Source organism: Triticum dicoccoides, chromosome 3B (genome assembly GCF_002162155.2).
Source record: "Triticum dicoccoides isolate Atlit2015 ecotype Zavitan chromosome 3B, WEW_v2.0, whole genome shotgun sequence".
Taxonomy (NCBI): Eukaryota; Viridiplantae; Streptophyta; class Magnoliopsida; order Poales; family Poaceae; genus Triticum; species Triticum dicoccoides.
In genome coordinates this window covers 63,943,437-63,959,693 of record NC_041385.1, presented here as the reverse complement: position 1 = coordinate 63,959,693, position 16,257 = coordinate 63,943,437, and the positions used below count along the sequence as shown (strand labels likewise).

The 16,257-nt window shown below is 44.5% G+C and overlaps 1 pseudogene; it reads right to left on the bottom strand.

The window, feature by feature from the left end:
* Positions 1-11,636: 11,636 nt before the first annotated feature.
* On the bottom strand, positions 11,637-16,010 carry LOC119280781 (annotated as a pseudogene).
* Between the last annotated feature and the right edge of the window lie 247 nt (positions 16,011-16,257).

Here is a 16,257-nt window from a genome sequence, read left to right as displayed (position 1 = left end):
TTGATCCTTTCACTCTTTAAGAAGAGAGGGAAAAATCAAAATGAAATAAATAAATAATAAAGCCAAAGAAATAAGTCGAAGATTCATTGTAGTCTCATGAAACACAAATCCATGCGTGCATCTTGAAGCTTCCTTTTAATTTTTGGTCACTATATATTTTGTGAGCTAGTGTTGTCTTACCAACTCCTCCTGTTCCAACAATACCAAACTTGTAAGACTTATCTTCCTTGTGCGCAAGCACCAAGTCCACCAACTTCCTGCTAGAACGTATGATCTCCTTCCCCACAAGGTTGGGCTCAACAAGATTGGAACTTCTTATCAGTTTGGATGTTGGACCATTTCTAGTAGGCTGTATACTAGTGTTGAATGTTAAGAATATCTTGTCCTTTGAAATGTTCTCAATCTTTTTGTTGAGCCTTCTAATCTGAATAGCAACATCATGGCATGACCAGATGTTACAAAAGCAAGAGGAAACTGAAAAGCCTTTACATTCGGCTGATTTGCTTGATGATGAAGGATCATCAGGAAGTAGCTTGTTTACTTCACATCTAGCCACATCTAGGATTTCATCAACATCATATATAACATCTCTCAGTTGACCAAGCCAATTGTTTACTGCTTGTTCCTTTGTCCTCCTTTTCTCAGCATCATATATGCAACATTGTATCAGTTCTACTCGTCGTAGGACTTGTCAGAGCTCTTCTTCCACCCCAAGGATTAGTATGGCCTCATATGTAATGATATTTTGCAATTTACTGGCACATGATCCAAGAAAAGATTCAAGTATGGCTTCCATGGATCAGACAAACTCAGAAAGGGAGATCCACCAAAAACACCACGGTGACTTGATTCTGACAATGGCAGAAATTGGAAGCTGAAAATGAATGCACAAGGCATTTTAGAATGCTTTGAAAAATGAGATAATAAGGATTGACAGATACACTAGAAGATATCACTACTTAGTTGCTATTTACATTTAGAATAGATTTTGCATAATGAAAGCTATGTACGCAATCGTACATACAGATTCAGCAACTTCAGTAGCATCATGTATCGAGGACTAAATTCCAGAGCTGCTACATACTGAGTCATTCAATTTATTTTCCGTGCTTGCAAATTGACATGTGTTATAGTTTTTTTGTGCAAAAATACTTATTGGTTTGTCTTGCCCAGTTTACATATCGATCGAATCACAGAACAAGGATGTCGTATCGCTCTATATTTCTATTTGTTGCAACAGATAGATTAATCATCCAGCCAAGTTTTTGTTTTCTGATCTATCTTCTTGATGAATAGCCCTAATGCTAGCTTACGAATCATGAAAACTAATATATTTGACTGTGGTAATGAAAGTTAAGTCAATAGCAAGAATCAATAGATAGTGATCATGCATCTCAAAAAAGCAATTTGGTATGATGATCAGTCCATATCACTACTTTTAAGATCACGCGAGACTGGGTGCAAGCTAGGATAATAGAAGATTCGCTGGCCAATCACCAAGTGAAAACGTTGTTGCTATTACACCTACAATATCAAGATAATACAAGATTATCATGTAACGCCCAATGTGTTATAGATCCAGAAATGTAGAACATTGAGATCGAATACATGCCTGGGTACGACGGGCCGGTAACTCCACAGGATCAAACGACGAACCCAAGCGGACCAAGACAAGCTTCCTCGGGTGTGAAGAAGAGTAAGAATAGAGCATACCAAAATATTGAGGAAATTTGTGATTGAGGGAAACTTGGCAGGGAATTTCTTTGGTTTGAAGCAAGAATGAGTCGCATAAGGCTGATGATGAAGAAGGCGTTGGTGCTGGCTAGAAGAGAAAAGAGATGGAGATGCACACACTACTGGAATTCTGTGCTACGCCGAGTGCCACGAACACTCGGCAAAGGGCCGAAAACCGCCGGCAAAGCCTTTGCCAAGTGTCACCCTCGGCAAAAGCCACCCGGCGTAAACCTCTTCGGCAAACAGGAGTTTGCCGAGAGCCAAAACACGGGCACTCGGCAAAGACTTTGCTGAGAGTCAAGCAGTACCACTCGGCAAAATAAAGTAGCTAACCGATAGCAGACGGTGACGGCGGTTCCTGACACGTGGGACCAGGGGGGCAGGCCGAGGGCCATCTTTGCCGAGTGCCCCTCTTGGCAAAGACATCCAATAGGTGGCTGACACGTGTCAGCTCCTGACACGTGGGACCAAGGGGAGCAGGTCGAGGGCCATCTTTGCTGAGTGCCCCTCTCGGCAAAGACAGCCAGTAGGTGGTTGACACGTGTCAGCTCCTGACACGTGGGACTAGGCGAACAGGCCCAGGGCCATCTTTGCTGAGTGCCCCTCTCAGCAAAGACAACCAGTAGGTGGCTGACACGTGTCAGCTCCTGACACGTGGGACCAGGCGAACAGGCCGAGGGCCATCTTTGCCGAGTGCCCCTCTCGGCAAAGATAGCCAGTAGGTGGCTGACACGTGTCAGCTCCTGACATGTGGGACTAGGCGAATAGGCTGAGGGCCATCTTTGCTGAGTGTCGCGCTCGGCAAAGAGAGCCAGTAGGCGGCTGACATGTGTCAGCTCCTGACATGTGGGGCCAGGCGAACAGGCCGAGGGCCATCTTTGCTGAGTGCCGCGCTCGGCAAAGAGAGCCAACTTTGCCGAGGGCCGCTTTCGGCAAACTCTATATTTGCCGAGTGTGACTCCCGGCGAACTCAGCCAACAGGGGAGGGCCACGTCACTTCTCCTAAAAGCCGTGAAAATAGTTTGCCGAGAGTCACCGTCGGCAATTCTTTTTTCCTTTACCGAGAGGCCTCTCGGTAAAGTTGCCAGGAGGGCTACAGGTTATTATCCTTTACCGAGAGGCCTCTCGGTAAAGGTGTCAGGTTATTGTACTTTATCGAGAGGCCCCTCGGTAAAGGGTGCATTCTGGTCCAGTTTCACAGTCATTGTCGAGAGCCTCCCTCGGCAATGGTGTGCCCAGGAGCCTTTTTTCCCTGTTTCTGTTTCTTTCCTGCAGTGAAACATATACCGCAGCAGCATATAGTTCATCACACATAGAACATGTCACATAGGCATCATTGAACAAAAGAAGCAATGGTTGATTCTGAAAAACATTCCACATAAAAGCAATAGTGCATCAAAGCAATAGACCACAAGTTTACAAGTCTCAAGATGCAAGAGTTCTCAACATACAAGGAACAGTTTCAAACATAACATGAAGTTCACGCGATTTTGGAGATCGGAGTGATAACATCGACATTAGAAGGCATCATTCCGTTTGCTGCTCCAACTCCATCAACCGGAGTGATAACATCAACATTAGAAGGCATCATTCCCTTTGCTGCCCAACTCCACCAACTTGAGGTGGAACTACCGGAACATTGTTAGACCCTTGTGATGGGTTGAGCTGTGATGGATTGACCCAATAGTGAGATGAATGCATATGGTAATGCCGAAAATGGTGATAGAAATAGTTTGAACAAAACTCACAATGTTCCACTCCGGCGTCGGTGGCATCTCTGGCACTGGTTGGCCTTGCATGGAATAAAGATTGGCCACCATATGTTGTAAAGACTTCACTACATCATCTTGTGCCTTCAGCTTGGCCCGCTTTCTCGGTGTCAATCAGTTGAGTCTACAATAGGGCAATGCAAATGTCATTCATCATGTTGAAATGCAAATATCCTCAATAATGAAGAAGGATCAATGAAGAAGGACCATGAAGGATCAATGAAGAAGCATTGACCTGAATATCCTCAATAATGCTCACGGAATGTGGTATGTGACGCTCTATGGTAGAGTAGAGCCAGTACTCATAGCACGGAGCGTGTTGGCTCTCGGAAGGGAGGAGGTTATGACAGAATCAAGGTGAACCGCCACCCGGCCATTCGGTCTACCGCCTGCCGCGGCAATGGCCACAAGAGGGTCAAACGGTAGCACGTGAGGATCAGCGTCAGGCCCGTACGTCTCCTTCAATTTTTTGGTGTAGTTCTCTCCATCTGGCCGGGCTTTAGAGCTGATCCAGTCCATCTCCGGGTGGAGAGGGTCCTTGTCCTTGTCGTCTTTGGTACGTTTGATGGTCCATGCCTCGAAGTAAGTGATATCCTTGCCAGTGTCTTCTTTCTACAAAAGAAAGTGATCCAAACAATCAAGGGAATGCTCACAAATGAAAGAGAACATGATGAAAAGAAAAGGATGTGGTTGCCTACATGTTTTGAGACGACACCTGGGATGGTGAGGTTGCCTTGACGGTGTCCTCGACCCCCCATCAATTTACGCCATTCAGATATTACTTTGTGTTCATCCTGCCACCCTGGATCTGTCCACCGTTCGACGATCTTCTCCCAGCACGGACGTTTGTCAGCGCACCACCGAGGAATCACCTGTAAATTAAACAAATACATCTTAGTAAGGATTATAATTTTGCCATAGTGTAGGGAATAGCAAGCATCCATCGTCACTTGCCTTGAAGTAATTGTGCCGTGAAAGATGCGTCCCTCGAGCCTCCTGTTGGAAATCCTATGGTTGAGATAGTCTGCGTGATACTTGACCACTAACCGGACGCGCTCCTCATAGTGCATGTCGTGGACTAGTTTCTTGGCAATATTCTCAACCACCACATTTGCACGATCCTTCTGACCCTCAACACATGTATAGAAATCCTACATACATGCATACATGTGAGAAGGGTTAAATCATGACTATGGCAAATTTAAACCTTTTGGTATTGACATTTAGGTGTTTGAAAGGACTTACCCAGAAATCATTGACCACTCGCATGGCTCTGTTATCAAAAACCCTCTGACGCATATCCAGGAAACCTGGTGCAAGTTTGTAGTGATCCCATGACCAAATTGGCTCAATGATACCGTTCGGCAAAGTGACCAGTCCAGGATAATTTAACCTATAAAGACCCCCAATGATGTCACTCGGCGACCGTGGCAGACGCCTCTCACCACCTTTTACTAAGCTTCTGCATTTCAAAGAGTGAAGTCATATTATATGTGAGGAAATGACAAAAGGTACAATTTATATGGGATGAGTTGAGATAACCACTTACTTCTCTCCTATTGGTTTAATCAACACGTCTCTATGCGCATATGGACGTCTTGGAAGCTTTGAAGGACCACGCAGCCACACTTTCCGTCTGGAAGTAGTGCTGATAGTTGAACCGCTCGGTTGTGAACCGCTCACCTCGTGGTGCTTTGTCACCCGTGAGGGTCCATCCCCACCCTCAGAAACCTGACGAACAACCAGCCTCCTCTCGGCGACATCGTCCTCCACCACCTCCTCCTCCTCATCCTCCACCACCTCCTCCGCAAAATCCTCCTCGTCCTCCTCCTCACACCCCTCCTCCACCGCTCCCCACTGCGGCCACTGCCACCCCCTCCTCCACCGCCCCAACTGCGGCCACTGCCCCCAAGCTTCATGGTTGGCAGCCGATGCGGCGGTTCTTCGATGCGGCCCAAGGACGGCCGCCGCAGCATAGCTTCTCCGGTAGCGCGGCAGCTGGAGATGCCCTCAGGTTAGTATCACATTCTATGCCTAGAGTAGGATATTTTGCACAAATGTAGGAAATATGCACAAATGTGATCAAAAGTAGTAGATGAAGATGGTCGTGTTTAGTAATGCCTAGAGTAGTATGGAAGTTTGGAAGTTTGGAGTAATGCCTAGAGTAGAATGCTTTGGTTTTGACTCCTATGTTTGACTGGTTTAGTTTTAGTTAAACCGAATGAGTGCTCGAAGGATCAATACTAGTGCTTGTGCTTTTTTAGATAAATACTAGAGTAGATCAATGAAACTATATACTTGTGCTTATTTCCTTATCAGTGCTATGGCATTAGTAAATGGAACTATATATTTGAGACTTGATTGAGCTATTTGTGTTATTTTTTGCCATATATGATATGACACTTAGATTAGGAAGATTTTGCTTTGGAACTGAGAGTAACCATATATATTTTGTTTTTCAGATTCTGATGGGAGCACCGTAATAAGTACCTGAGAGTCCCGATTGGTAGAACCGAGTCGTCGGTCTCCCATCAGGCCACAACCGAGGCATCGTGATCATCGGATGGCGATGTCAGAATGGACTTAGATCCGCTCACCACCGAGTCGGGCAACATGGAGTCCTCGGACGGCGGCTTAGGGTCTACCTCGAGCAACATTTCCAAGAGGAAGAAATCCGGGCGTGGTCCGGGGAAGGTCCCGGAACCAACTGCTGCCAGCAACCGTCCTGTCATTTGCCCGACAGGAGAGGGGTAAGCAAGCATTTCATTTGCATCATATTTTGGATGCCACAGCTTTGACAGTCACATATGCTTGTCTTTTATATCATGCAGTTAGTGGGAATTTATCCCGACACAACCTAAGGGGGCACGCCCACCGAACCACGTCATCGGCTCCCTCTTGAGGAAGCACTTCCCTGGATTGTCCAAGCCGGGTGATGACGATCCGCCGTCGCCAGGTTTAACCTGGGAGCATTACCTACACAACAAGGATGAGCACCATGTCACCATGGCCACTCGGGTCATCAATGCTTTTTTTGTAAGTATCTTAGCTCCGACCACTTCATTTTTTCATATCCAAATCCTTGCTTGCGTGGATAGTGAGAAGATGCCATATGCTTTCTTGTAGCAAACATTTGCTTGCGTGGATGGTGAGCAACAGAAGGCGATCAAAGGCATCGTGAAATCTGCCCGAAAGATACTCTCTGACACCAAGCACAGCTGCAGTACAAAGCCGTGATGCAGTATCGGCCGCTCGATGAGAAGGGAGAGAAGATGACAAGGAAGACTGCTTGCCAGACCAACTTGTCGCGAGAAGAATACCTGTCAGTGGTAAGTGACTACATCGGTTGCTAGTACTTTGATTCATCCCTCTTGTTCCTCAATTATTCGATTTTATCTGACTAGGTGAAGGAATCCTGGATGAAGGACGATTGTTGGGAGGCCCTGGTTGACATGTGGTGTGACCCAGCATGGCAGGCGCAGCATGTGAAGAAGGGAAACGAACGAGCCAAAATGCCAGGCCCGGCTCATGTCCAGGGGAGCCGGAACCTAACCGCTCTCAAGCAACACATGGTATGTGGATTAAGATGTTAACTTTTTTGCACGGTGCGTCTTGGTTCATTCAACTTGATGGTTAATTTTGCAGGAGGCAAAGGTTGGTCGACCGGTCCACATCCTGGAAGCCTGGAAAGAAGGCCACAAGGGGAAGGATGGCGTCGAGTTCTGCAGCGAGTCGGCAGAGGAGAAGTGGGGGACCTTCAAAGAGGTCTTCCAGGAGGTGCATGGGCAGGAAGCCGAACCTACGTCCAAGCCCCTTGACCCTGAGCTTCTCATCATTGCTAGCGAGGGGAAGGGCCATGGCTGCCACCTCCTTTGCAACGGGGCGATCGCCACCTCCGGGCACCGCAAGCTGCATGAGATACGCGCGTCGAGCACCAGCTCAACTCCGTCCATACGGAGTCGCCCAACCGCCGCATCACGTGAGATAGCGCGTCTCGAGGTTAGCATCCTAACATTTTATTTATGTCCATGCCTCGAAATAGCACCGTTCCAACCTATATGAGCCTAATGCCATGTTACAGAATTTAATGGCGCAGAGGGCTGTTGAAGAGGAGCAAAGGCGGAAGGCTGAGGAGGAGTCCGGAGAAAAGGAACGGGCAGACACTAACAATAGGTTGAAGATCCTTGAGGATCAACTACAGGTAGAACATTATCTAAACTAGAGTAGAAGATTCATTACATAGGGACGAACCACCCTCACGTGACTCTACTCTTGTAGGTTCTTATGCAATCTCGAAGCAGTGCAAGTGATGCCCCTCCTCCTCCTCCAGAATGTTAACCTGATGGCCTCTCCTCCTCAAGATGATCTATATATGAACAAGTGTACTTCTATTGTGACGTGCACGTGTTTTGCAAGTAGTGACAATATGTATAAATTTGCGACTTATGTATGACGTCTACTAGGACAATACATTCGACTTGTGTGTGACAATATGTGGACTATCCCTAATTTTGCATATATATGTGGACTAGATCAAATTATGCCTATATATGATCAAATTATGCCTATATATGTGTGGACTAGATCAAATTGCACTGTAGTTGTTTTTATCTGTAGGGATCAGAAAAGAAATAGCTTGACAGCAGAATGGATGGGAAAGATTTCCGAGAGCAACACTCGGAAAAAGGTAGACTACCGAGAGCAACTCTTGAAAACATGGTCGTCTGGGACACTACTGTTGTGCCACAACTTTTCCAAGAGAGGCTCTCGGAAAAGAAGGAGAGCATTGCCGAGCCTAGCTCTCGGCAAAGCTATGTAAACTGTCAGCTCCCATGAAGGATTGCCGAGAGCAGCTCTCGGCAAAGATATCGTCATTTTTTTTACTGATAAATGTGACCAGTGGGACCACATGTCAGTTAGAAAGAACACGCACAAAAAAAAGGATGTTGCATGTGCTTTGCCGAGAGGGGCACTCGGCAAAGTACGCAGTAACTGACGGAGCCGTCTGTTGCGGACGGGCATGCCACGTGGCTACTCTTTGCCGTGAGCGGCTCTCGACGTCTGCAGGGGTTTGCCGTGCGGTGCCTCTTTGCCGTGAGGCAGTGACGGCAAAGATGGCAGTTTGCCGTGAAGGTGGGTTTGCCGAGAGTGACACTCGGCAAAGCTTGCTTTGCCGAGTGTCCGTGTTTTAGCACTCGGCGAAGAGCATTACACCCGGCGTAGCCCAGAATTCTAGTAGTGACATCTTTGTTTGCTTGGACATGGGGCTAACTAACGATCCCTTCCTTCAAACCATTCCAACAAAAGCAAAAGCAAAAGCACTCAAGGTGGCTCACTTTTTCTTTCTTGGTGATTGAACCTGATGCCTTGCATGAGCCAATAAAGTAGTAGTTTTATGCTGTTTACTCATCACGTTAATCCTAGCAGCCAATGAGGTTCAACTCGGGGCTACTACAGAGTAACTGGAGCACACTTGCCAACAAAATTTGAACATTAACTGCACTAGCTAGCTACTCATCGTCCTTAATTCTCTTGACTAGCTTGGCAGCCCACCGGCGCAGCCTTCTATTCAGGGTGAAGCCAACCACGACGCCAAACACAAAGCTGACGCGCCGAACTTGGTGCATGTCTGCAATAACATAACTTGAGTCAGGGGTTACACACTTACAGTAGAACACCTACACGTTTACAGCAACACAAATTTTACGATTGCATATTTAACTTACTGACCAGCGACCAATGAAGATGCTCACACACTGGATCACAAAATTAATTGTGCCCACTGACAAAAAAGGACGCTACACACTCTTGGTTCAACAGCAACACACTTTTCATTCAGATCCCTGATCTATTCAGTTCAGCCTCTGTAGTCTGTACACGGCGAAGAGGCTATGGAGGATAATCGTTGGACCAGAAATTTTCAGAACAGTCCTCTCTCCTCTCTCCTCGGGCAATTACTCAGTTTATGGTAGATATGTGCACTGACATGACACAGGTCCAGGTGCAGCATGACACCATGGACTCGGTGACTTGGCGCTGGTCTACTAATGGTGCAGCTCGTTTGGTGGTTTACATGGAAAGAGGGAAATGAGCGCATCTTCAAGCACATTGCGCATCGAGAATGAAGCTTCCCTTCCCTTTGATCGATCTGGCCAGCTTCTGCTCATGTGACTGTTGCATTTGTTTTCTTTTTTTCCTTTTGCGGTATCACCGGCTGTAACACTCCCCTCTTATTGCAACAAAAAGCTACGCTGACTCGCTGAGCAGCTGACAACATTTCACTAAAAAAAATGCTACAAACTTGTGGAGATTACAGTTTGTTAGTGAGCGCAACTCGGTGATTAACTTTAGTCCCAAGCACAAGATGATTCGTTCATGTGTTGTCAAAATATTTCAGGATTTTTTTTGGGCAAAAAGGAAACAAAAGAATTTTTGACTTATTTAGGAAACTGGCCGAAGTAGTAAACAAATACAACCTCTGTTCCTAAATGTAAGTCGTTTTGGCAGTTTAACCCGCTGCCGTTTTGACCACAGCCAGCAGTCTAATTAATTTAATATAATACGTATCCAATTCCTTGCAACCAAATGGCCACTGCGCTTAGCATTAGCCAAAAACAGAGTAAGTGCAGCGCATGCCCGTAGCTAATTAAGAGTTTAAGACACAGATCAGATGCATCGATCAATCTCCATCATACACTAGTAATTGAGTTCAGATAATTGTTGGTACTACTGAAGAGCGTTGCAATGCAGTATTGCTGTGGCAAATGATGCATGGAGTAGTTTCTTCATCTCGGTTGCAGAGAAGAGAGCATACCTTTCATACTTGAGGGAGCAGAGCATGCCATTCGTACTTGACGCTTTTAAAATGCAGCTCAGAACTTCCAGAGCTCTAACCTGCCGCAGGGTACCTCCTGCCCTGGTGCTGCCCCCAGAGCTCAGTAAACAGCCACCACACACGCCGTGCCGTGTTCAGTCCGCAGCTCTGTCAGTTTGGCAACCTCGTCGTCCACCACTTCCTGCAACAACCATGATACTTGCACTATATATTGTCGGTTACAATCTACAATCCGGCCCAAGTTAAGAGACAAACAAAACGAAATTCATCTGCTGCCTTCAAAGAACCATACCATGTCACACAGGTTCAGTACAACAAAGGCCTTCGGTCCCAAAATTCAGACAGAAATAAAACGAAATTCATGGGTTATACATCAATCACACGACACATTTTCAGTAGAGCAAAGGTCTCCATCTCAAGTTTAGAAAATTATAAAATTACAAGACCAAATTCGATTCGTTGTAGGGCACTTGCCGTAAGAGAAAGAAACATGACGCTTCCTTCACCAGCTTGCAGTAGATCGGGGTGCTTGCCTGTCAGGCTTAGTATGTTGCCCGCCAAAGCGAATTGTGGCATCAGTCCAGGCTGCCACAATTACGTTCAACATATAATTTCAATTAGGGAACAAACCAAAGGAAGAAATACTTACGAAAAGCAAATAAGACCAAGGCATCCATTACAAGAAATCTATTATTCCTCAGTTAATCAAAGCATCACAAGCATGTGGCGGTCCAACATGAGTAGTGTAGCTACAGTTTTGGAGTCTTGCACTACTGCACATAGAAAACAGGGGTATTGTTTGTCTCAGTAAGAGGTCAAGGCCTCAAAAACTATTACTACTAATATCAGTTTATGGAAGCGCACATGTCAGAGTGTATGTGCTGCGTGCATATATATGTACATACATGTAGAAACAAACTAGATTTTGATGCAGAATTTATAAACTCTAATGATTTTGATAATCTAAGCAACAATATTGGTTTCCAATGCACACATAAGCAACTTACAGCAGTGTTATACAACACTTAATACCTTTTGTACTATTGCAATCTACAGTCATGGGCATCTACTAAAGCTAGCTCTTTCGGAACATGTACAATCATAATTGATCTAAGCAATTCTGTTGCATAAGCATAATGGCACAACATGTACAACGTATGCATCTACCCAATATGATGAAGCAAAAAATTGTGTTGTCGGGAACAGAGGATGCGAATTACGGTTCAGAGAATCGGCGACATAAAACAAAATGTCCAATCACTATATATGCAGTGTTCATACCTTGTGCCAGTGTTGCCATCTAACTGGTAGACAGCGTGTAGACATCTAGGTCTTCGCCATGAAGTCGTTGGTGCTGCTCTTGAAGCCCAGGCACCCAATGGGAAGAGACCTCTTGCATATCCTCGCCCAGCCATAGCTGTTGCAAACTTCCCAGCCCCTCTACATGGCTTAAGTTTGGACAGCCATGGACATGCAGTTTTGTCACTTGAGGGAGGTTGGAGATCCTCTCCATGCCTTCACATTTCTCAATAAGGAGGAGGTCAGCAGAGGCGGAGCCAGGATTTTTCAAAGCCTGGGGCTAAAACTAACTGGGTTCGTCAAATACCCCGCACACCAACGTGTGTTATAAGTATGGCACAAAATCACGTTCAAAATGAAATATAAATTCATTTCTATCACAAGAGGAAATTCTGTAAAAAAATAGTTTAACAAAGTGCATCATTGCAAACATGGTTTGGTACCAAATTACCAAAGACTTCCTTAATTCAAGGCCATCGTTTCTTCACCAGCAATAGTAGAAGTACCTGGATCTGCAAACATAAAATCAAGTATTTTAAAATCAAGACATTGGACGTAGACTAAATTAATTGTTCATATGAAACTTTGCAAAAAAAAGAGAACATATTATACCATTTCACAAAGTCCACGAGGTAGTAGCCCCTTGTGTTTCCTCTTTTTTTTGATAGCACTGTATAATACATCACGCTCAACTGATTGGAAAGATTCAATTGTACGGGTCCTCTTCATCTTGGACTTATAATCTCCTGACGACAATGAAATAAGAACTAAGTAATATGATTTAACACCACCAATTCATCGAGTTTGCATGACATAAAAGGACCCAGGGAAAATAATTAAACGATACAGAGTTGAGTATTGTCGAAGATACTGAATTAATTACTACTCCCTCCGTTGCTAAATATTTGTCTTTTTAGAGATTCAAATGGACTATCACATACGGATGTATATAGACATATTTTAGAGTGTAGATTCACTTATTTTGCTTCGTATGTAGTCACTTATTAAAATCTCTAGAAAGACAAATATTTAGGAGCAAAGGGAGTAGATGATACAGATTTAGAATTTTTTTTTGCTAGAATGGTTGATGACATAGAAGGATTTCCAATTAATTGAACAATATGTACTACCTGTGCCGCTGTACCGCAGTGTGTGCGTGCACTGTAATTTAGGAACACTTCGATAAGATCGAAAGAAGGAGAGGCAGGTGGTCAGGACACCGGAGCAGGCGGGCGGCGCGGCGGCCGGCGGGGAAACACGGTTGATGACTAACGAGGGCGGCGGCAACTAGGCGAGGGTTTCTCGATCGAGAGAGGGGTTTTTTCCCTTGGCAAACGAACGACAAATCGAAGCGTCGACATACTGTGCGATTGATTTTCTATTCAATCGATCGACTTGACTTGGGCTAATGGGCTGAAGCCTTGTACGTGAAGCCTGGGGCTAATCTTCTATCTATCCCAAATTCTGAAAAATTTGCTTCTATACGTACAGGTGCTAGTTGGGCCACGCCTGGGGCTACAGCCCCAGTTGCCCCAGGCCCAATTTCGCCCCTGGAGGTCAGCAAGGTGTGGGAAATCTTCGACAGCCTTCAAGTTGTTTGCTCCAATTAATTTGAGCATCTTCAAGTTGGTTGTGTCCTCTCCAAGTTGTCGCGGGAGAGTCCTCAACTTCGGGCAATGTTCGAGTCTCAACATCACCAAACGAGGCAGCAGTGACAACCTTGCAGATTGGGTATCCTCTGGATGAGTCCCAACAGCTCCATCGCCTCTCCCTTCATCGACAGCAAATTCTTCTACTTCAAAAAAAGACCACTCCTCCCAGTTGGGCATATCCCTGATGATCAACCATTCAAGTTTAGGGAAAGCAACTAACTCACTGCATATGGGATCACGATTCCTGTAGCCAACAAATTCAGGTCCGACCTTGGTAAGTGCATATGATCCAACAATTAACAGATATTTCAAGTTTGGTAGCTGCTCAAGCGGTGGAAGATCCACACACGATCGTGAATATCTGAGGGTCAAGTGTATGAGTGAACACAAATAGGTGGTACCAAACCAGGTGGGATACCGCCGACCAAAGTATAATCTAATAAATAAGGCTTCCAAATTGCGTGGAGGTATTAGCTGCTCAAAGACACCCTCAGCATTGGAAACTTCTTCTTCTTGATATTTTTCCTCTCTTTGTTCAGTCCACTCTAGTGACAATTCTTTTAGATGGTTTTTGTCCGCAAGCACTGTATTTGAACTACAATTTGCCGCACATTTCAATCTGTTCAGAATAAGACTTCTCATCTGTGACACGCAAGACAACTCTTCCAACTCCCATCCATCTTGTGCATCAGCATTATCACTTCTAGTACCAACAGGAAATCCTCGTAAATCACTCAGAAACTTCAATTTTCCTATACCTTTTGGAACATGATTTATTTCTGTACCAATAAGACAAAAACATCTTAAACTGCACAATTGGGTCATCGCCGACGGAAGACCGTGCAGAGCTTTGCAGTATCTCAAGCTAAGAACTTGAAGGTTTTTTAGGGAGCCAATGCATTCTGGAAGACAAGATATGCCAGTATAATCTAGATTCAGTAGGCGCAGATGTATCAGTTCTCCTACACAATCCGGAATGCTTTCCACAAGTGAGTAATTCAGTACCAAAACACGAAGAAGCAGAAATCTCTAGAACAGTGTATCCTCAATTCTATGTGGACCACGAACAGTTAGGAAAGTCCTGACCTTAACTTCCACCTTATCCATGCTAGGCAACACTAGCATATCCTTCTTAGATACAACAGTAAGACGTCTCAGTTTTAACATATTTTCACCCTTTAATGATTCAATATCTCCAACAAAACATTCTTCTCTTGATATACTACAAGCAAGTTGTCTTAATAGATCATGCATTTTGCATCCAGCCAGGTCAAAATAATTCTTATCTGGTTGGAGGAGGTTACGATGGATTAGCTCGTAGTAGTACTCTTCTGCTATGTCTTCTAGTATTTGGCCTTGTATCTCCTCAACGAAGCCTTCAGCAATCCATAACCTGGTAATAACATGACGAAGAATGGCAGAATCTTCAGTATACAAAGCACAATAGAGGAAACACTGCTTCAGATGATGCGGTAACTCATCATAGCTAAGATACAGAGCTCATTCTATTTCATCAGAGAGCATGCCCTGGGAGCTAGCATATCCGCCCAAAAACTTTTTCCACTCATTCTCCGTACGATCTTTGCATGCCAAAGCACTGGCTGTAACCTTGATTGCAAGCGGAAGGCAACCACATTTACGGACAATCTCAATCCTTATGTTTCTTAAAATCTGCACTTTTTTCTCTTCATCAACATGCATGCTCTTCCAAAGTAGCTCCCATCCCACCTCTGCTGACATGAGATCAACTCGATGGGTATGCTCCACACATATTCTCTTGGCAATTTGATCATCTCGTGTGGTTACCAATATTACTCCAACAACTGTTTCATGTAATGAAATTCTTAGTAAATCCATCCACACATTGGACTGCCACACATCATCAAGAACGAGAAAGAAACTCTTGCCTTTCATTGTTTCTGCAAGCTTTCTCTGCAACTCTGCTTTGGTTTCACCTTGCTTACGATGCACATCAATATTACGAAGAACCTCTTTCAAAAGACTAATTTCATCGTAGTCTTTCGAAACACAAATCCATGAATGCATCTTGAAGCTTCCTTTTATTTTTGGGTCATTGTATATCTTTTGAGCTAGTGTCGTCTTACCAACTCCTCGGGTTCCAACAATAGCGAGCTTGTAAGACTTACTTTCCTTGTGTGCAAGCACTAAGTCCACCAACTTTCTGCTAGAATATAAGATCTCCTTTCCCACAAGGTTAGGCTCAACAAGGTCAGAACTTCTTATCAGTTTAGATGTTGGAGCATTTCCAGTAGGTTGTGTACTACTGTTGAATGTTAAGAATATCTTGTCCTTTGTAATGTGCTCTATCTTCTTGTTGAGTGCTCTAATCCGAACAGCAACATCATGACGTGGCATGATGTTGCGGAAGCTAGAGGAAACTGAAAGGACTTTATATGCATCTGATTTGTTTGTTGATGATGAAGGATGTTCAGGAAGTAGCTTGCTTCCTTTACATCTAACCACATCCAAGATTTCATCAGCTTCATATATAACATCTCTTAGTTGACCAAGCCAACTGTTAACTGCTAGCTCTTTTATCCTTTTCTCAGCATCATATATACAACACTCTATTAATTCCACTCGTCGCAATACTTTTGTGAGTTCTTTTTACACCCCTTGGATCAGTATCACCTCATTAGTAATGATATTTTGCAACTTAGTGGCACATGATCTAAGCAAACACTCTAGTATGGTTGCCATCAAGCAGATAAACTCAGCGCCAGATATCCAACAAAAGCACCAGGGTGACTTGTTTCGGAGAATGACAAAACAGAAAGCTGAAAATGAATGCACAAGGTTTGTTAAGATTCTTCAAACTGAGACAAGTCCCGCTAACTTATACTGATATAGAATATATTAACAGATATCTCTACTCTTTTTCGTTTGCTTATGAAGCTATGCGATTTAAAATTTCTGCAGGAGGGTCAAACCAAGTACCGAGGTTTGA